We start from the raw sequence: 21,602 nt of genomic DNA on the forward strand, positions 1-21,602 counted from the left end.
GCATAACAGTTATCCTTCCAAAAGTGGATCCTTTCTTTAAAAATTAAGTTCATAAGTTTTCAACACTTCCTGCACATGAGATTCACTTGGGATGCGTGTAAGAAAACCCTGACCCTTGACACTTACCGCAAGCCTATTAAATTATTCCTGGCTAGGCTCTCCTCATCAGTAGCTTCTAAAAGCTCCCCAGGTGATTTTGAGAACAATGGAGTTAAGCAGAGCTTCCTCTAACTCCCCCACCGCTACCACAGAAGGGCATTTGTTGCTTTTTGTTTCAGTTGTCAGAACCTCCACTTTACCGGCTCTGCATTTAAGTAAATCCTGACCATCTGAAATAGTTATGACAGAAAGTTTCACTTCAAGCAGCAAACTTGAAAGTGCTGGCTCTTTTCATCACTTGCCTTAGGACCATTGCTGCTACAACGAGTGTTCTAGGGGCGCCTGGTGGCTCAGTCGGGTAAGCATCCGACTCTTGGTTCGGGCTCAGGTCACAGTCACACTGTTACTGGGATGGAGCCCCACGTAGGGCTCTGCGCTGACGGCACGGAGCCTGCTTGGGATTCTCTCTCCCCTGCTCTCTCTGTGCCCGTCCCCTGCTCGTGCACATGTGCACACGCACACGTGCACTCTCTTTCTCTCTCTCAAAATAAATCAATAAACATTAAAAGCCCAGAAACACCTGAGAACCACTGATGCAATTACACAATGATGCAATACCTTTGGAGATTTTTTTAATGCATATTCTTTTTCCCTACATTTGGATTGAAAGAGGTGCAAACAAATGGCAGATTAGAGAAATACTATTTTTAGAATCAAAAACAAGAGAAAAAATCTAAAACAGCTAAAAAGCTGTTATCAATGTATGGACTGTGCAGATTTAGTTTGTATAATCTCATGTTTCTCTGTCAAAAATCATTTAAAATATGTGTTTCCATTTAGTCTTATTCTATTTTTACTGTGTACCTAAGGATCCCTGATATTTTTTATTTTGCCTGCTCTGAAAATTCTAGGTCTAAAGGCTTTGTTTACTTAAACAAATGCAGGAAAAAGTTGCATAATAATATATTTTTTATGTATAGGAAAAATCCTGAAGAAATTCACTGAAATTGGCTACTGGTAAAATGCCCGGCTTCTCGCACAAGGCTACCCACCCACCAGGAAGCCACACTCTGCTTCCTTACTGTTGGTCTAAGAGTGGAGCTAAGGTTCAGCCTTATTAAGTCTGATGACTTTGTACAAAGCACTTTGTAATTCTCTGGGCACACTTGTCTCCAACTCACAATATGTTTGTGTAGGCCCAATTAAAACTGGGCTCTTTATGACCCTGAATGTGTGAAGGAAATTACTGATTGTTACTTAACTGGTTTACTAGGAATAAATGTAGGTCCTGTCATTAACATAAATAATAAATATTTGTTACTACCCTTGGTTTATCACAGAAAAATGTAGGAAGCATTTAGAGAGCCTGATTTAGGAATTGCTCATTTCTCAAAAAACAATAACAGAAAAATCCAATTGCTTAAGATAAAGTTCAATAAATCTAAGTTAATGTACTGTAGAGCATTCTAGTTTATGGGTTGGCATTAAAAGCTTCTCTAGTGTTTCTGGTTTGTCCTCATTCTTTATCTTTTCATTATTGGTGGAAATTGTTTTTTATGTATACTTCAGGCTTAAGCTTTATGCAGGCACCTCAGATAACCTTTTCCAAGTCCTGAATAGGGGCGCCTGAGTGGCTCGGTTGGTTAAGCGCCTGACTTCAGCTCAGGTCATGATTTCGCGTTTTGTGAGCTCGAGTCCTGCGTCAGGCTCTGTGCTGACAGCTCAGAGCCTGGAACCTGCTTCGGATTCTGTGTCTCCCTCTCTCTCTGCCCCTCCCCCACTCACACTCTGTCTCTCTTTCTCTAAAAAATAAATAAGCATTAAAAAAATTAAATAAAAAAATAAAAATCCTGAATATTATGATGTCCTATGGGTGTATGTAAGAGAAACCCTTCAGTCATGGAACCTTGTCTCTGTAAAGTGAGGGCATTTAACTGGTACGTCTCCTGTGTTGGCTAACTGTAGCCACAGGGACGTGGTGTGCCTGCCTGCAAGACGTGAGAGGCTCCTATCATTTGCCCTCTCTATGCCTCAGTCTCCTCAGCACCTATCAGACTGTTGTGACATGAACATTACAAATACCGGCTCCTGGGTGGCTCAGTTGGTTGTGGCCAACTTTAGCTCAGGTCATGATCTCAAGGCTCATGCGTTCTCTGCTGTCAGCACAGATCCTGCTTCAGATCCTAAGCCCCTCCCCACTCTCTCTGCCCTTCCTTTTAAATGTTTTAAATAAACATTTAAAAAAAAACAAATACTAAATTCCCCTGTTTCCATGATTTATGACTGGTCTTATCTACTTCCATTTGGTTTCTTAACTCTTCAACTTTGAGTGGTTTTTCCTGAAATCTGTGAAACACATTCAAGTAAGCAATTTTCAACTCACATATGGAAACAGACAAAATACTCACAGCCCTCACCCTCCTAAAAATGTCATTTTATTTTATTTTTCTTAAAGGTTGGTAACTCAGTCAAAATTTTCATTGCATTATCCATGTGGGTATATGTGTATGTGTATATATACATACATATATGTACACATTATTACATTAAATATATATATTGCTCACTGTGGATTTTAAAAGCACAGATTTCATTAATAAATAAAAAGTAAAAGCACAGGTTTCATTAGATGGGAAGTTCAGTATTACAAGAATCTACTAGGAAAACCTAAAAAATAATGTTGTTAACCTACACGTTTTTATTAATTCTGGAGGATGCCTTTATATATGTTTCTGGTGAGAACCCTCAGTCAGGTCAGTCAGCCTGTTTTCCTTCATTGTGTTCTCCATTGTTGTTACGTCTGTTTCTCTCTAATTTGGGTGAATTGTTTCTTATCCTCCAAGTTAATATTACTTTTTTCTATTCTCAGTGCTCTGATAGCCCAGTGTTTATCCCTCAGGGCTCTTGGTCATACATTGAATACAGTGATGGCTACATACTCCTCTCTCCTTAAAGGAAATGACTGGGCTTAGCTCCATGATTTGCTCTGTATTATTCAGTGTCCAGAATGATGTTTCTACAGAATTCATTTGAAATGACACTAGCTGTGTTTCCAGTTAGTTTGGACTGTTACCACAGAATGCCATAGACTAGGTTCCTTAATTAACAGACACTAATTTCTCACAGTTCTGGGAAGCTGGGAAGCCCAAGATCAAGGTGGTCCCACATTCAGTTCTTGATATGGGCCCTCCTCCTGTATTGTAGACAGCTGCTTTCTAGCTGAGTGCTCACATGGTCATTTTTGGACATGTGTGAATGGGAAGATCTCTCTCTCTCTCTCTCTCTCTCTCTCCCTCCCTCCCTCTCCCTCTTTCTCCTTTATAAGGGCACTAATCCCAGCATGAGGACCCCACCATCATGACTTAATCTAAACCTAATTACCTTTAGAAGGACCATCTCCAAATACCATCATTTGGGGGTTAGGGCTTTAACATAGGAATTTTAGAGGACACAAATATTCAATCCATAGCAGTGGCCCTCTTGCATATTTTCCTTATTTAGAAGTTAGAAAACATATATTATTGAGTGCTCATTATGGGCTTATTATTCGACTAAATTGTTTTCCATCTGTACGACAGACCTGTGATCATCATTGGGGATACAAATTTGAAATCACACAACCCTGACGTTTTGAACCCTGAAGCCTAATTCTCTGTAAAGAGAGACTAGAGAAAAAAAAGTGAAAGGGGTATGTGGTAGATCAGAACCTTGTTTGTTTTTAGTATTTGGAATTCCATGTTCCAAATAGCTTTCATTAAAGATAAAAACTAAGGAGACTTGGATACAAAAGCACATGAGATTGTCTTTGTTATGAGATTATGTATTTTTTATGTAAAAATGTTCCAACAGAGAGGCAAAGAGCAAAGGTTCAAGCCAGTAGCTCTGACTTGCATTTGGATAAAGTAACTCTAAACTACAGTGGAAACAAACAAACCAGTGACCGTCTATTTCATTGATCCATGCAGGAGATGATGGTGATCTGATCTAGGGTGCAGAAATAGACACAAGGCTCCAGAGCTAATGGGAGTATAGAGCTGCTATGAAGTTGTGCATAAATGAGATGCATACGGGCAGGAAGCGAAGAACACTCAGTGCCTGCATTCATTCACTGTGATGCAAAAGGCAAGAGGAGAACCCAAACTGGTTTATTTTTCAACATGCTAAGTGTTGAGGTCTCTCATGCAGTCAAATGTCTATATCCAATAGACATTAAACATTTGAATCTGGAATGTGGGGAAGACATCTGAGTGCAGAGAAAGGATTTAGCATTATCACCATGGGTGGCAATTAAATGTCGGAAGTACATTAAATTGACTATCAGACAGTGTAGAGTGAAAAGAGATGAGAGCCCAAAGGACATCAGAGAAGAGACATGCCTTAAGTATAGTTTTATGTGTAGTTTAATAGATGGACTGTTTATGGTAAAAGTGCACCTCTTATCTTTCATTGAGATATCCTGTCTTCATCATACATTTGGGCTGAGGACCATGATTTTTTCAAGCCATTTTTACCTGTACAAAACAACAGAATATGCAAAGCATTGTGTATATTTATAAATGTGAATATGCCATGGCTCATACCTACTTTTGAAAGCCTAACTGCTGCGGTGCCTGGGTGGCTCAGTTGGTTGGATATCTAACTTCAACTCCGGTCATGATCTCGCGGTCTGTGAGTCTGAGCCCCACGTCGGGCTCTGTGCTGACAGTTCAGAGCCTGGAGCCTGCTTCAGATTCTGTGTCTCCCTCTCTCTCTCTGCCCCTCCCCTACTCATGCTCTGTCTCTGTCACTCTCTCAAAACTAAACATTAAAAAAATTTTTTTTTTAAGTTAACTGCTAAATTTTCAGAATTTGTACTAGTCAGCTCGTAAACATAGCCCTTATTAAATATTAATTATATACACTTAAGCAGACATGGTAAATAGCAAAACTACCACATCATGCTATTATCTCTATTCTTGAGGATTTTATGTCTTTTGGGTCCATAGAGTGAAAATATTACAACAGTGCTGGGCCACTGATATCTTTCCAATTCATATCCAATAATATCAACTTGATAGATTGAAATGAGTAGTATTTATACCATAGCAATTGACAAACACTACAAATCGGGGTTCTTCTAACCCCAGAGTTAGTAAATAACACATTCCTGTGTATGTATGAGTGTGGCTTACGTGTATGTGCATTACATGTTTAAGATAGGTCTACTGTGCATCATAATATACAAACAGTATGTGATCAACATACTCATTGTTTTGTCTTCTGCTTGTGTCGTGGAGCTACATGAATAGGAAGTGCCTAGAAAAGGCAAAATGATTACTTTTAAAAACTGCTTGTTCAATTAATGGCATGTTCTGAAAAATCTAACAATTTTTATATACCCATTATACAGTTTTCCTTAATTATTTTAATTTTGTTATAAATTATTAAATGTGACTCTGTAATTAAAAATATATAAATGTAGGAGGAAGAACAGGAGGCATATTACAAAGTGGTCTGCTTTTAAGTGAAATAATATGAAGTATGAACACAGCAATGTCATTGGTGTTTACAGCTGTATGATATGGAGTTTAAGAACTAGGATTCACTTTACATGGAGGTGATGCTATTTACCTCTAAGCATTTGTGGGAAGATTAAATAAGATGAGAAAAATGCCAGACAAGCCCTGGCACTTTAGCCAAAGACAGTTCCCAGCCTCCTTCCTTCCCCCCTTCGCTCCTCCCCAGGCTGATCCCTCTGCAGGACAGGCAGGTCTCTGCTTCTCTCTGCCTCTGTCCCTCTGTAGGGATGATCAGGAAAAGTGTACGTGGCCCCTGCCTTCACAGCGACGCTAAGGCAGTGGGCCTCTTGGGGACTTCTGAGTCCTTCTCCCCTCCCCACCATGGGGTCATCTGCCTTCTGGTCCAAAACTCACCAGTTCCCACATGAGGGCAGAGACCTTCAAAGGGAGAACAGGCTCATGTTTCTGGCCCAAGTGTTTCAGCCAAGGCCCTTGAAGCTGCAGGGGGACTTCTGCCTGTGTAAAAGGCTGCACTTCTCATCAACATCCAAGAACTTTTATATAATGAACATAAATACAAGGAAAATTATTTTTGAAAGAGAGAGAGAGCTAAGATTCACAAGTCATACAGACCAAGTAAAAATTTTTTCCTGCAATTTTCTAACTTTGAAAACTTGATCATATTACTTCTCTGAGACTAATCTTCCATCTGTATAAAATAGAGACAATAACGTCCCCTGCCCTACAGAGTTGATGTGAAGGTTGAATAAGAAAATACATATATAACATTTAGCATATGTAGTAGTGTCTGACACTGAGAAACAATAAAAGTGTGAAATAAGGATTATATCTAGAAACCAGGATAACATTTGGGGAAGATTTAAAGAAGGTTTTTGAAATAGAATATTACTTTGATTAAAACAAAACCGTGTACCTTGTTTTATTGTTTATATGTGATATATGATACATGTATCCAAATGAGTACAACCACAGTTTTTTACCATAGAAGTATGGATGAATTCTCACAATACATTTAATGTCAGTGATCATAATAGTAAATGCCATGAAGAAAGGAGGAAATTGAAAGACAGCAGAAATGAAAAGCAATTCAGATAAACAGTCCTGACAAAATATGAAGAAATTGTGTTATGAAAATCCATTATTTCATCCCCACCCCAGGCAGCTACCACCTTCTTTTTCTTTCTATGCAACTCACTGCCTTGGATTTTGCTGCAGTTTACGTTGGTAAAGGTCACAACTGTGGTATCTACTTAATTGGACAAGGATGATTTGTTTTTTGTTTTCTGTGTTCCCNGAGCGAAAAATGTATTCTGCTAGGTGCCCAGTGGTTTAAAGCAGAGTGGATTTTATTTCCCTCTCTTTTGCCAAAAATCTGTGCAATGCAATTTCCAAGAACTCTCAAAGCAGTGCACATGGAATCATCAGGGACCGAAGGTTCTCAACCCAGGCTGCATTTTTAATCATTGGGGGTTTCACTGATACCTGAGTGTCAACACTCACAATTCTTACACAATCCAGCAAGAGAGCAGGCTGGTTTGGATTTTATCCAAAGCTCCTAGGTTATTCTAATTTACAGTCACGTTTGAGAGCTATTAAGATCCTTACTCTAAGAATGGGGAAGGAGTCTGAGAATTAAGCCTGTGCTTTGCCCCCACTTCCCTGCTTCTAGAAGAGATTTCTCAACTAGTCCAGAAGTTTTAAACAGATTTTTTTTTATTTTTTACCAGTTGTCTGTCATTAGCTAACCATTTAGGTTACCTTAACATCTACCAATTATTAGTGTTTTTCCATGCTACAGAAATATATTTTGTATCCTTATATCCAGGGTTATTGTAAGGATAAAACTTAACATAGAAGTCTAAGCTATTTTCATAAAATTATGTTACAACTAAGGGATTTTGTTTGGATTTCATTTTTTGGTCCCAGGAGGTCTTAATGGCTTCTTTGATTACTCCCCAGCAGATATGGCATATACGTGGCAATGAAGTTAATTTTAAGCTAAAAATACATCATAGTATACGTGTTTATATATGAATATACGTATTATATGTGCACATAAATATTTGTAAAAGTATGTTATAAATTAAAAGACACATATTTTTGTCTGGTAAATATAAAAATTTAACCAACAAGGAAGCTTTGATGTATTCATTTTAGTGCTGGTGTGCAGGTCTGTGCCCTGGAATAGGTGGAAACCAAGTCCTCGTTAGCTTTCATTTATTCTTGATCCTTGATACACATACAATGAGAATGTCACTGATAGACATTGATTAGTTGAGCATCTCTATGAACTTCTTTCAAAGACATTTGTTAGCAACATGAGGATATAATTCACTTAATTCATTTAAGCTGCTGTGTCATAAATCTTAACTGAGAGTATCGCATACACTACATCCTCAGCATGTTAACAAAGTTACAAGAGAGACTGGGCTATCAGGACCAAAGGTATTACAGAACGCATGACATTCTGACCGAGAGAGCCAAGGCCGAGGAGTGGTTTCTTTAAGAAACAATGCTACTGAAAGATAACATGAGAAGAGAAGTAATTTAAAATGTTCAAGATTACTCCTGAAACAATACTACACTGTATGTTAGCTAATTTGAATTTAAAGAAATACATTAAAAACAAATACATAATACATAAAATGGAGTATTACTTTGAAAGCAAAAGAAATGAAATCTTGCCATTTGCAACTACGTGGATGGAACTAGAGGGTATCATGCTGAGCGAAATTAGTCAGTCAGACAAAGGCAAGTATCATATGACTCCACTCATATGAAGAATTTAAGATACAAAAACAGATGAACATAAGGGAAGGGAAGCAAAAATAATATAAAAATAGACGGGGACAAAACATAAGAGACTCATAAATATAGAGAACAAACAGAAGGTTACTGGAGGGGTTGTGGGAGAGGGGATGGGCTAAATGGGTAAGGAGCCTACGGAATACACTCCCGAAATCATTTTGTACTATATATTAACTTGGATGTAAATTAAGTAATTAATTAATTAATTTTAAAAGAGTAAATAAAATAAAGTGTTCAAGGCATATTAAATGCAGAACTGTGGCTCCGAGTTGCCGTCCAGGGTACTGTGTATTTTAGGATATAAAAACTACTTCCCCATCTGTGGAGTGATAGTCAAGATAATCAGAACCTCCCCTATTCAATATTCCACTATTTTCTCACTATTAAAAATAACCAGCAAATGATTTCCACTTAAAAAAAAAAAAAACACTTACACTTAAAACATGGGATGAAGTAGGATTCTCTCCTTTCTAAAGTGTCTCTAGAGATATTGAAATACTTATATTTACAAGATACCTGATAAAAATACTCCTACGGGTTGTATCAGAAGAGAGACAGGGGCCACTGGTAAGATATGGTACATGATGTTAATTGGACTCGGGGTTTTTTTCTCTCCTACTTCATCAGAGGCGAGACCCTCCTTGTTTATAGTTTCTCCATTTTCTGCTGGTAAATCTTCTTTAGTTTCTTGGTTAGACATTTTCAGCAGTTTCCCCCTTGTTCCTCTTTTTCTTTTGTCTGCACAGTTTTGTCTGAGTATTCTTTTCTGCCGCCTTTTCTGCCTTCCCTTCCACGTTTACAAGAAGAGGCTTAGACGACACGTTCCTCCCTATTTCACTGCCCCTTTGGCAAAGCCTATTTTCTAGAGCATCCTGGTGGCTGGGAGGACAGGGGCCGTGCGCTGGGGGCCGTATCATGACCAGAGACTTCATGAAGCTGCACTGCCTGGCCTCTACCACCCGTCATGTTGCCACACAAGCTTCTGGGACCCACAGAGGGAGAACCAGAAGACTGGTTCCATTTCTTTTCCTATATTTTCAATAACATTTTTAGACACTTACAAAATAATAATAACTTTCATGGTGCCTCCAGCATAACAGAGCTTAAGTTATTTCAAAGGCATTTTAGATGACCTTCCAGTTACCACTTGGCTATTCATAGGTAAGACAAGCCCCAGTATCCCTCCTCCCCATTGATTATCAATGAATGCAAGGGTATATATTGATTTTTATATCTCATAGCCACTAGGAATCTACTAAAAGTTCTTTAACAAAGTAAATCTGAAGAGATTACAATTTTAAGAAGATAATTCCAGTACAGGCATATCTCAGAAATACTGTGGATTTGGTTCCAGACCACTGTAACAAAGTAAGTCAAATGAATTTTGGGGTTTACCAGTGTATATAAAACTTAGGTTCATACTATCCTGTAGAAACTTAAATGTGCAATAGCATTGTGTCTAAAAAATGTACATACCTTAACTAAAAAATACTCTATTGCTTAAAAAAATCAAAAGATAAAAAGACTTGAAAAGCATGCAGAGAGAAAGCACATTGCAAAAATTGGAATAATGATTACCCACAATGTACTAACCATTAGGCCAACACCTGACTTTTAAACAGCAATGATGAAAGCCAGAAGGTTGTGGAATAATATCTTCAATAGACTGAGATAAAACAACTGTCAGTCTATTGGTCTATACCCTTTAAGAACTAGGGGAGATTAAAATAATTTTCAGGTAAATAAAAACTGGAAGACTTTACTCCCAAAAGAGTTCACAGAAGGAATTTTAAAGGGAGAATTCAGTTGCAACCAAAATGGTGCTCAAAGATATCAGTATATGTGGGCAAAGTAAAGCAACATGGATTGTTGTTGTAATTGATTGCAATGTAATAAAATTCAATGGTAATAATTGGCCTAAAACACCATTATAGTAGCTTATAAATAGAGGGTGATCAGAATTAAAACATTCTAAGGTTTTTGCATTTTCTGGAAAGTAAAAATATTGAATAATGGCAAGCTCTAACACATATTCACATTGAAATATTCTGAATAACCACACACCCATAAAAATATGTTATTGCTGAAAGATGCTAGCCATCATCTGAGGTTTCATCAAATCAAAATCACTGACTATGGAGAACCATAATAAATACGATAATTATGAAAAGGTTTGAAATATTGTGGGAATTACCAAAATGTGACACCGAGATACGAAGTGAGCAGATGCCATTGGAAAAATGGCACCATTAGATTTGCTTGATGTAGGATTGCCACAAATCTTCAATTTGTAAGAAAGAAAGTGTCTGCTAAGTGCAATAAAGCAAAGTGCAGTATAACAAAGTGCACCTGTGGCAATATAGTGAGCATGATAAAGAGGACAAGATGATGTAAACAAAATTGTTGGAAGATTAATAGCATATTCTTGGTGAGAGACAGTGAGAGAGAGGTGATGGGGAGGAAGCAGAGGGGATGGATTTGAGAAGTGCTAAGGAGATAAAATTTGGAGGAATTTGTGAGGAATTGTGAGAAGACTAAATGATTCTTTTAAAGATATTAGTAGTCATGAAGAGGAGGAAATCGGACAAATGGTAGGAGCGGGGAGGGCTTCTTAGCAGGATGGAAGGAGATTGAGTACATTTTTAGTAAGAGAGAAAGGGAGGAATGAAGAAAGATAATGAAGACAAAACTAAGGACATATATTAAGGAGTCAGAATTCTAGAAGTAGCAAGGGGTATGAATGTGATCACAAGGTGAAGAGTTGAATGTGGAGAGCAGGAACATAACCAACTTCTGAGATGGAAAAAAAGTTGGTTAAGATGAAGGAAGTTATGGATAAACTTTAAGGAGATGAAGGTCAATTCAAAGGGGCAGCTACCCAATGGCTTTTAGTACATAGTGAAAACTAGGCTCTTTGTGACTCTGGACAAGCTTCCTTCCCCTCCAGACAAATGCTTTGGAAAACCTTTATACCCGTCACATGCACACTAACGCCGATTTCTAAATTCCGTCAATAGCACTCCTGTTAGTACCCTGTTTTGTTTTCCAATCCCAAGGGAGAAACAAAACAAAACATCTCAAGAGCAATGAAGTTAGGAAGGATGAGATCCAGAAAAATGAAGTATTGCTTCAAAGAAAATATAGCAAAGTAAAAATAATCATACTCAATGATGATACAAACCAAAATTAACAAATTCAAAAGAAAATTAGCAAATTCATTTGCATCCAAAGGTAAATTTGTTAATAAAATGCACTAAAGTATTAAAATCACCTAAAATACACTAGTTTCCAGTGCATCAAAACCAGCTTCTTAAAGATAGGGTTAGGTTTTAATCCATTCTGTCTATACAATATCCTAGACATGTAGAGAGAAACTAATACTGCTTTTTCAGTTATAGGTATGCTTCTTTCTAATGGTCCTTTGTAGGTACAGACAAGTTCCATTAGGTGAGCAATCTGGATATGCTCTCTCTTTTCCGTCACTCTACTGGAAGCCTGTGTTGGAATCTGTGACTAAAATGTTAGTTATTCAGAATCAGAGAGTTACTCAGAGAGCACAGAATTTAGAATTCAACATACTAGTTGTAAATCATGGCTTCTGCTAATTAGTCAATGCACATATAAGATATTGAGAAATTAAACTGGAGATGGTGATTATTCCTATTGAAAGAGAGCTAACGCAACATGCAGAAGAATGAAACTAGATCATTTTCTCACACCATGCACAAAAATAAACTCNGAGAGAGAGGCTAATGTTTCAAAACAATCACCCTAATAACTAAAATGTGTAAGTGCTAAATTTGTAGCATGATACCTGATATATAGTAGATCTAGGGTAGAGTCCCGTGGTTCATCGCAAAACCAAGAGCACACTTTATACACTGTATGGTAGCCAATTTGACAGTAAATTATATTTCAAAAAAGTGTATCTAATGTTTAAAAGCATAGATTCTAAAGGCAAATTTTCTGGATTTGAATTTGTACTCTGTCACTAATCAGCTGTGTAACAAAGGCAGTTTTTTTAAAACTAATTTCTTACCAATAACATGAGGATAATACTGTTTTCCTCAAAAGATTGTTATGGGGACAAACTAAATGTTATTAGTTTCAGACTAATTTGTTCTAATGAAATATCATTGTGTGTCCGTCCCTGGGGAAGCGTCCATCACAAAATTCTATACGGAATTTGACAATATGAAAATAATTTGCCAATAATTTAGTAAAAGCATTTCCATGAAAGAACTTCCAAAAACAATAGGAAATGTAAGATCTTTATATTTGCTGAAAGTAATTATTCTCTGTACTAGATCTGATGAAAGACCAGAGAATTATTTGTCTTCTTGATCCACCCTCAATGCACTGTGAGTTGGATTTAAATGTTTCAAAGAAAATTAAAAATAGTAGCCTTGCTTTTCAACACTATATGAAGCTCATTGATATTCAAAATTATGTGAAATTATAGACAGTATTTTTGACTTTCCTAGAGGGCTGGTGTGAGGCTTTCCTATGACATGTTTAGTATTCTTTCATCTCCTCTTTATGAAAGCAAGAATATTTCCTGAGGGTATATAGCTACCTAACCTAGGAAGTTATTAAAATTAAGTATACTCAAAAGACCAAACTTTTCTGTTTTGTAGGCTATTGCATGGGTTCTGGTTGTTCAATAATAATAGTAATAATAATAATAACAGGGATAAATTTAATTTGCATGGTTCTTTATGATGATTACTATAGGATGTTTTATTAGATTATCACAATAAATAGAACAGATCTTACTGTAACTATTTTACTTAGAAAGGAACTAAAACATGAGCCCACGGTTGTTGTTTTTTAATTGTTACTTATTTTTAAGAGAGAGAAGAGCAGGGGAGGGGCAGAGAGAAAGGGAGACACAGAATCTGAAGCAGGCTCCATATTCTGAGCTGTCAGCTCAGAGCCCAACCCAAGGCTCAGACTCACAAACCAAAGTCAGATGCTTAACTCACTGAGCTACCCAGACACTCCATGAACCCAGGTTTTTTATGCTAAGTCTAGGGTGCCAAATCATCCTCTCAAAATGCACATTACTTTTCTCATAGACATAAGACCACTCACCATTTACAATATCAACTACTCTTTAAACATATTATTTTTCTTATAAAACTTATGCTTATTTGTCACTGATGAATCTAGAAAATTTTGTTAGTAAGCATTAATAATATGAATAGTTGACATTTGCAGAATTGTGCTATACCCATATGAACATATTTAATCCTTACAAAACTCTAGAAGGAAGAAATATTATTATCCTCATTCTCTTAATTTCTTTTAGAAGAAATTGAGAAAAGTTTTACAAAGAGAGCTCCTGTATACCTTCTATTCAACTTCCCTTGATATTAACATCTTCCATCGCTAGGGTGCATTTATCAAAACTAAGAAATCGGCACTGATATATTGTTACCAAGCTACAGGCCTTATCTGAGCTTCACCAGTTTCTGTTTTTGTTTTTCTTCTACTAATGTCTTTTTTTATACTTCAGGATCCAATTCTGAGTACCACACTGCATCTTTAGTCTCCTTAGTCTCCTCTGGTTTCTGACAGTGTTTCAGTCTTTCTTTGTTTTTCATAACCTTGACACTTAGAAGTAGTGGTCAAATATTTTGTAGAATATCCATCCTTCCAAGTGGGGCTGTCTGTAGGTTTGTATGCTTATACTAGAGTTATAGTGGTGCTCTTTGTGTCATCATATTGGCTACATGATATCATTGGTGACGTTCATCCTCATCACTTGGTTAAGATGGTTTCTGCAAGACTTCTCCACAAAGTTAGCATTCATCCTTTTCTGTATTTTATTCATTGGAAATGAATCATTAAGGGAATGTCAGTCTCCTTCCCTCTCTCTCTCTCTCTCTCTCTGTATGTATGTGTTTGTGTGTGTGTGTGTGTGTGTGTGCATGTGTGTGAGTGTATAGGCATTCCCTCCTGTGGTAGGTGAGACTTAAGTACCCTTCTCTTGAGTGTAGGCTGAACTTAATGATTCTTTTCCAAAGAATAAAGTTTATATACAAATTAAATAAATAAATACATATGTATTACATATATATAATTTAAAATTTTTCTGTAAGGAATATTTGTTCTTCTACCCATCTATTTATTTATCAGTCATTAACTTATATTTATATCAGAATGGAATTATGGGTATTTATCTTAGATTTTAGGTTGTAGTACCGTAGTATCATTTTTTTTCCTTCAAATAGACTCAATTTTTCAGAGCAGTTTCAGGTTTATAGCAAAAGTTAGCAGAAAGTACAGAGAGTTTCCATATGCCCTTGTGCCCCTGACCCCCCACACACAACCTCTTCCACTACTAACATCTCTCACTCGAGTGGTACATTTGTTATGGTTGATGAGCCTACATGGACACACCATTATCATCCAAAGTCCATCATTTACATTAGGTTTCTTGGTGATGTAAATTCTGTGTATTTTGAGAATTTTATAATGACTTGTATCCATCATCATACTGAATATTCTCATTTTTCATATGAGTAAAATGTATTACAGAGATGTTAATTGTTCACAGAGTGATACAGTTGGTTAACATTTTACTCATAAAATTATTATTAAAATGCATTGTGAATGTTATTAGAATTATTATATATATAATTTCCTTATAGATGTATGCTGTAATTGATTCATGTATCTCCTTTTTTCTAAGTTTTAATGTTTTCCATTTTTCCATTTTAATAAGTATATAAGTAACATTTAGATAAACATCTGTCTTATACTCTCCCGTAATAGATTGTGTAAAGATAGAAATCCTATTTGTTCATTTTCACATCCCCCCTTCTTCCTCATTGATCCCTCTACTCAGTAGCATTTAATACAGTGTCTAACTAATAAGTAAATGATGAATGATTGTTTACTGAATGAAAGGTTATCTAACAAGTTATTGAGCTTGAGGTTTTGTCAGGCACACCTTTGAAACTGATATTTTGGAGGCCTGATTTCTGAGGTTTCAATTGAGGCCACTCTCAGAAGACAGAAATATGAATAGAAGGGCATGTTGTTTTGATTTAGTGTCACACAGTTAACCTTCTTAAATATAACTTCAAATTTCACATCGTGGGATGTGTTTTTATATAATATTATTTTTAAAGCCTCATAGTAATTTCTAAGTTCAACCTGTATTAGCAATCATCTATGAACTGCATCAATCATGTAATCAGTGTTCCAGACCCTTTTGAAAATCCATGATGTTTTCTGAAATCTAACATTTTTATGGAATATTTCCACAGTAGCCTTACTATAGTAGATACAGAAAAGAACAACAAAAGATCTTTACCTTGGGTAAATTACTTAGTCTAATATTATACACTCTATTCATAGAACTAAAGTCATTTTCTGAGAAATGTTTAAATGTCCAAAAATGAGTATCTTCCATTTGTGATATCCTAATAAAATATGATTACTCATCTCCCCATCTTTAATTGACCGTATTTACCTCCAAAAAACTTCAGCTAAACCAGCCTGTTTTCAGGAACTCGATTTTCTGAAACTAAATATGAGACTTTTCAAACAAAATTTCATTCTTAGTTTTATTTTTTAATTTTATTTTCTCCAACAAGTGCCCTCTTCAATGCCCATCACCCATTTTCCCCTTCCCTTGCCTCCCCCCTCCCCACTAAATCAGCCCTCAGTTTGTTCTCTGCATTTAAGTCTCTTATGGTTTGCCTCCCTCTCTGTTTAAAACTATTTTTCCCCTTCCCTTCCCCCATGGTTTTCTGTTAAGCTTCTCAAATTCCACATATGAGTGAAAACATATAGTATCTGTCTTTCTCTGACGGACTTACTTCATTTGGCATAATACCCTCCAGTTCCATCCACGTTGTTGCAAATGGCAGGATTTCATTCTGTCTCATTGCCAAGTAGTATTCCATTGTATATATAAACCACATCTTCTTTATCCATTTATCAATTGATGGACATTTGGGCTCCTTCCATAGTTTGGCTATTGTTGAAAGTGCTGCTATAAACATTGGGGTACATGTGCCCCTATGAATCAGCACTCCATATTTGCAAATAACGTATCAAAGGATTAGTATCCAAAATCTATATATAAAAAAAAAACTTGCCAAACCCAACACCTGAAAAACAAATAATCCTGTGAAGAAATGGGCAGAAGACATGAATAAACATTATTATTTTTTAAGTAAGCTCTACACCTAACATGTGGCTTGAGCTCACAACTCCAAGACCAAGAGTTGCATGTTCTACCTACTGATCTGGCCAGGCACCACAAAATCCCATTCTCCTTGATTTGAGGAATCAGTCTTTATTGCAGCACTATGTATCCTTTTATGCTTCATCAATTACATCTTTTTTTTTCTGTTGTCGTCTCTATAGAATTATTTTCTCTTTCTTGGTGTATATGCAAATAAATGGATTCTACTATTATGAAATACTACACTTGAGTTTTGATTCTACATTCAATCACCTGCAAATACTATTTTCCTCTCAGCTTCTCTAGTACAATTATCTCTTTTTTCTTAAATGTTTTTCAATGTTTATTTTATTTTTGAGAGAGAGAGAGAGAGAGAGAGACTGAGAGCGAATGAGCTGGGGAGGGGAAGAGGGAGAGGGAGAAACCATTCAAAGCAGGCTCCAGGTTCTGAGCTGTCAGCACACAGCCCGACGCAGGGCTCAGTCTTACGAACTGTGAGATCATGACCTGAGTGGGAGTCAGAAGCTTAACCAACTGAGGCAGCCAGACACCCCTACAACCATTATCTCTTGATTTGAATACTTTGAATAACACAAGACTAAAAACACTGTGCAGGCTCCCGTGTGTAGCATATGTGTTCACACACATGTGATTGAGAGAGGAAGGAGAAAGAGGGAGTTTTTGAGATACTGAGTTTTGGAGTACTGACAGTGAGAACCGTAACCAGGTAACAGGGAAGGTATAGAAAGAAAGGTTGAAGAGAGGTTGAGAAGGAGCTTGTGTTTTCAGACCCAGGAATTTTTATGTGAAGGTCAATGTAGAAGTGAGTCAACAGAGGAGATCAACATGATCCATTTCAGCTTTGTCTTTCATCACACTGCTCTGTCAGCATTGTGGAGGATGCAGTATAGGGAGACATAGGGAATCTGTATGAGGGCAGTAGGGAAAGAAAGCTGTAACTATATAAAATGGGGGTTCCTCTGGGGGTAGAGCCCAAAGTCAAAGTCAGAACAGAGAATTAGGCAGGCGTTAATGAGACATCATGCCTACCACTCCAGCTGGATTTTTCATCACTCCTCATCTTTCCTTAGGCATACTGCTTTCTTTTGGTTCCTTAAGATTAGAGAGTTCTTTATTTTTCAATCCCATACCTATTCTTCTCCCTCATTTGGATGGCTCTGCGTGGCCTCTTCACCCGGAGATCTGCTCATCCTTCAGACCTGTTTTGAAAGCCACTTCTTCCAGAAAACGTACCTGACCCTCCAGATGGGTCAGCTCGCTCCGTTGTGTGCTGTGCTCTCAAAGTTGTATGTAAGCAACAAATCATGGGAATCGACCCCTGAAACCAAGAGCACACTGTAGACTACGTATGTTAGCCAACTTAATAATAAATTATATTAAACAATTAAAAAATCATTCATAGTAGTTATCCAAATTTTACTTAGTTTTTTGGGAAATTACCTGTTTTACATGGGATTCTTCTAGCAGACTGGGTGCTCCTTGAGCACAGGGATTTCTTCCTGTTTTGTAGTCTGCCACATTCTGATCACGTCTAGAACACCTAGTGAGTACTTTTTGAAAGAATGAAGCCATAAATGAATGGCATACTTCTTCCTACCCTAAAGAGCAAGGAAGTGTACAAGTCATTTGAGTTGGGACAAAAATAAGGGGATGTACTTTAAATTACTTGTCCTCAGTCATTTGAGATTTTGCAGACTCTACTAACATTATAAAAACAATGGACTGTCGCCCCACAGAAAATAATACCTATAATTTAATATCAATTTACATCCGTTTAAGAAGTGCTATTTTATTTTAAGTTTATTTATTTATTTTGAGAGAGAGGCAAAGAAAGAGCACAGTCAGGGGAGAGGTAGAGAGAAGGAGAGACAGAATCCCAAGCAGACTCTGCACCATCTACACAGAGTCTGATACAGGGCTTAAACTCATGAACTGTGAGATCATGACCTGAGATGAGATCAAGACTCGCCACTTAATGGACTGAACCACACAGGTGCCCCTAAGAAGTCCAATTTTAAAGTTTATTATTTGAAAGTTACAACATTGAATTTAGACTGGGAGGTTGAAAGTTATCTGGGCATTCTGTGTTTCTAAGGAAATACTACTGAACAGTACCTTTTAGCTTCTCTGTATTTCTATTAAAATGAGATGAAAGGGAATATATTTGAAATTTTAATAGGAAAGTATTCAGATTATGCACTGGAATTTATTATAGTTTAATAGTTACAAACCATTGACCTCTGGAGATGAATTGTTACATTGTGAATATTGCTTACACTGTGAATATTATTACATTGTGAAGTGTTCCATTTGGGAAGTGCCATATAAACAATGTAGGCAAAAACACCATAAGCTTACTGACTTAAAATGTGAATTTTTTTCTTGATTAAATTTTACAGTGGTCCAATATTAGGATTCAGTGTGATTAAAGAGTGAATATTTGAGTGAGCTCTGCCCTTTTTCTACCTGTCGAATCTGGATTAATTTCTTAAACCCTGAATTGAGTTTCCTCATTTTAAATGATTAGGGGCATCTGAGTGGCTCAATTGGTTAAGCATCTGACTCTTGGTTTCCAGTCAGGTCTTGATCTCAGGGTCTGGGAGTGTGAGAACCATGTTGGGCTCTGTGCTAACAGCTTGGGATTCTATCTCTCTCCCTCTCTCCTCCCCTTCCCAACTTGGGGGCGAGCTCTCTCTCTCTCTCGAGCTCTCTCTCTCAAGCTCTCTGTCTCTCTCTCAAAATAAAAACACTTAAAATAAATAAATTTATTAAAAATAATAAAAAAATAAAAGGTAGAATGATANTCTAAATGAAACAGATTTAAGTATCATTCCTCACTGGATTTGAGAAAAGAGTGGAAGACATGAGTGAGACCCTTAACACAGAGATAAGTAATGACATAACAGAGATAAAGGGATATGAAATGAGAAAAACGTTTGATAGAATGAACAGCAGGATGGAAAACGCAGAGGAACTAATGTGTGACCTAGTGGAAAGAGTATGGAAAGTAATCCAGCTCAACAAAAGAGAGAGAAAGCAATTATGTCAAATGGAAATAGACTTAGGGAACTCAGTGGCTCCATCAAACATAATAACATTTATATTACAAGAGTAAGAGAAGAGAAAGGAAGGGGGCAGCAAATTTATTTGAACAAATATTAGCTGAAAACATCCCTAATCTGGAGAAAGTAATAAATATCCTGGTTCAGTAGGCACAGAGAACACCTATCAAAATCAACAAAAGCATAGGCACCTGGGTGGCTCAGTCAGTCAAGTGTCTGACCAGCTCATGATCTTGTGTTTCATATCATGTTCTGTACTGACTGCTGACAGCTCGGAGCCTGGAGCCTGCTTTGGATTCTGTGTCTTCCTCTCTTTCTGCCCCTCCCCTGCTCACACTCTGTCTCTCTCCCTCTCTCAAAAATAAATAAACATTTTTTTTTCAGGGTCTTTAAAATTATTTTAGTTATTTCAATTTTTTAAACCAGTAAAAGTATTTACTCCCACTTTAAGTAACATTCTGTTTCAGGTTTTAATCAAACATATCCTTGCGCACTCTTCCAGTCCATTTGCAAACCATCTTCCTTATGCATATGGGCCACACACATCCATATACATAATATCAACCACGTTACTGAGTTATTCTTGGATCTTAAAATTATCAGCAAAACCACAGAACATAAGGAATGTATTTTCTGAGTATTTGTAAGCAATTATTAATATAGGAGAACAAATTATTGTTAAATGATTCTCTTCGACGTAAACAAGGATTTACATCCTTTTGAAATATTAATAAACATTAATGTTAGAGTCATTTGTCATTCAGTTTAATACAACAAGTTTCATATTCAAAACACCTTGATAACACTAATATTCTATTTCTCACAATTGATGTAGAATAATTCTCCTCTTGAATAAATAATGGAAGCTATTATTCACATTATTATTACTTCATTTTTTTACTAATTTCATATTACTTGGTAATGAAGTTTAGAAATACCCATGAAGCCTTCTTTCTTTTTCAATCTTCATAGCTTTTTAAATATATATATATAAATTGTTAACTGAATTATGTAGCAAGGACTGATGTTACAAGCACCAATTCTCTGAGTAACTATGTCTAAGGCTTGTTGAGGTATAAAAAATTATTTAGGTACTGTCTAAGTTCTTCATTACCTAGTGGATACAGTCTAAATTCCTCAGTCTAGAAATCAAATCTATCAACTACTTTATATAACATATTTTCCACTATTGAAACTTTTTCCTTGGGGGCATGTTCATGTACTATTTTTTAATTCCTAAAGACCTCATTGTAGAACTCTCTCCATTTTACCTTTGCTGAAATCTGAATCCATTTCCCAAATTCCTCTTTTCCTCATATCAAAATCCAGTCCTATAAGACAGGACTTGAGCCTTCATTTCTCCATCNCGAGCCCATAATGTCCCCAACTAGGGAAAAATAGCTCACATACTTTCTCTCACAAACTCTGTTTTGTACATATCATACAGACTTTTATATATTTTCACAGAAAAGGATACAATATTTTGGATACTGTTTTGTGAACCATTTTTTAACAAGGTATGAACAATTTCTATGTCAATAGATCTATTTTTTAACTGGCATAGCATTTAATTATATTATGTTTTTATTTAAATTGTGTACATAATAATAAACATGCATAAGTCCACCAACCATCATAAAAACAGGATTGGAACATAATCAGTATTACTAACATTGGTGTGTATTTTTTTTAATCTTTATTTATTTATTTTTGAGAGAGAGAGAGAGCGCACACAAGCAGGGAAGAGGCAGGGGTCGGGGAGAGAATGCCAAGCAGGCTCTGCACTGTAGGCGCAGAGCTTAAACCCACAGACTGTGAGATCATGGTCTGAGCTTAAGTCAGATGCTTAACTGACTGATCTACTCAGGCGCCCCTAGGTGTGTATTTTAA

Source organism: Crocuta crocuta, unplaced genomic scaffold, assembly GCF_008692635.1.
Source record: "Crocuta crocuta isolate KB4526 unplaced genomic scaffold, BGI_CrCroc_1.0 scaffold356, whole genome shotgun sequence".
In the NCBI taxonomy this organism is placed as follows: Eukaryota; Metazoa; Chordata; class Mammalia; order Carnivora; family Hyaenidae; genus Crocuta; species Crocuta crocuta.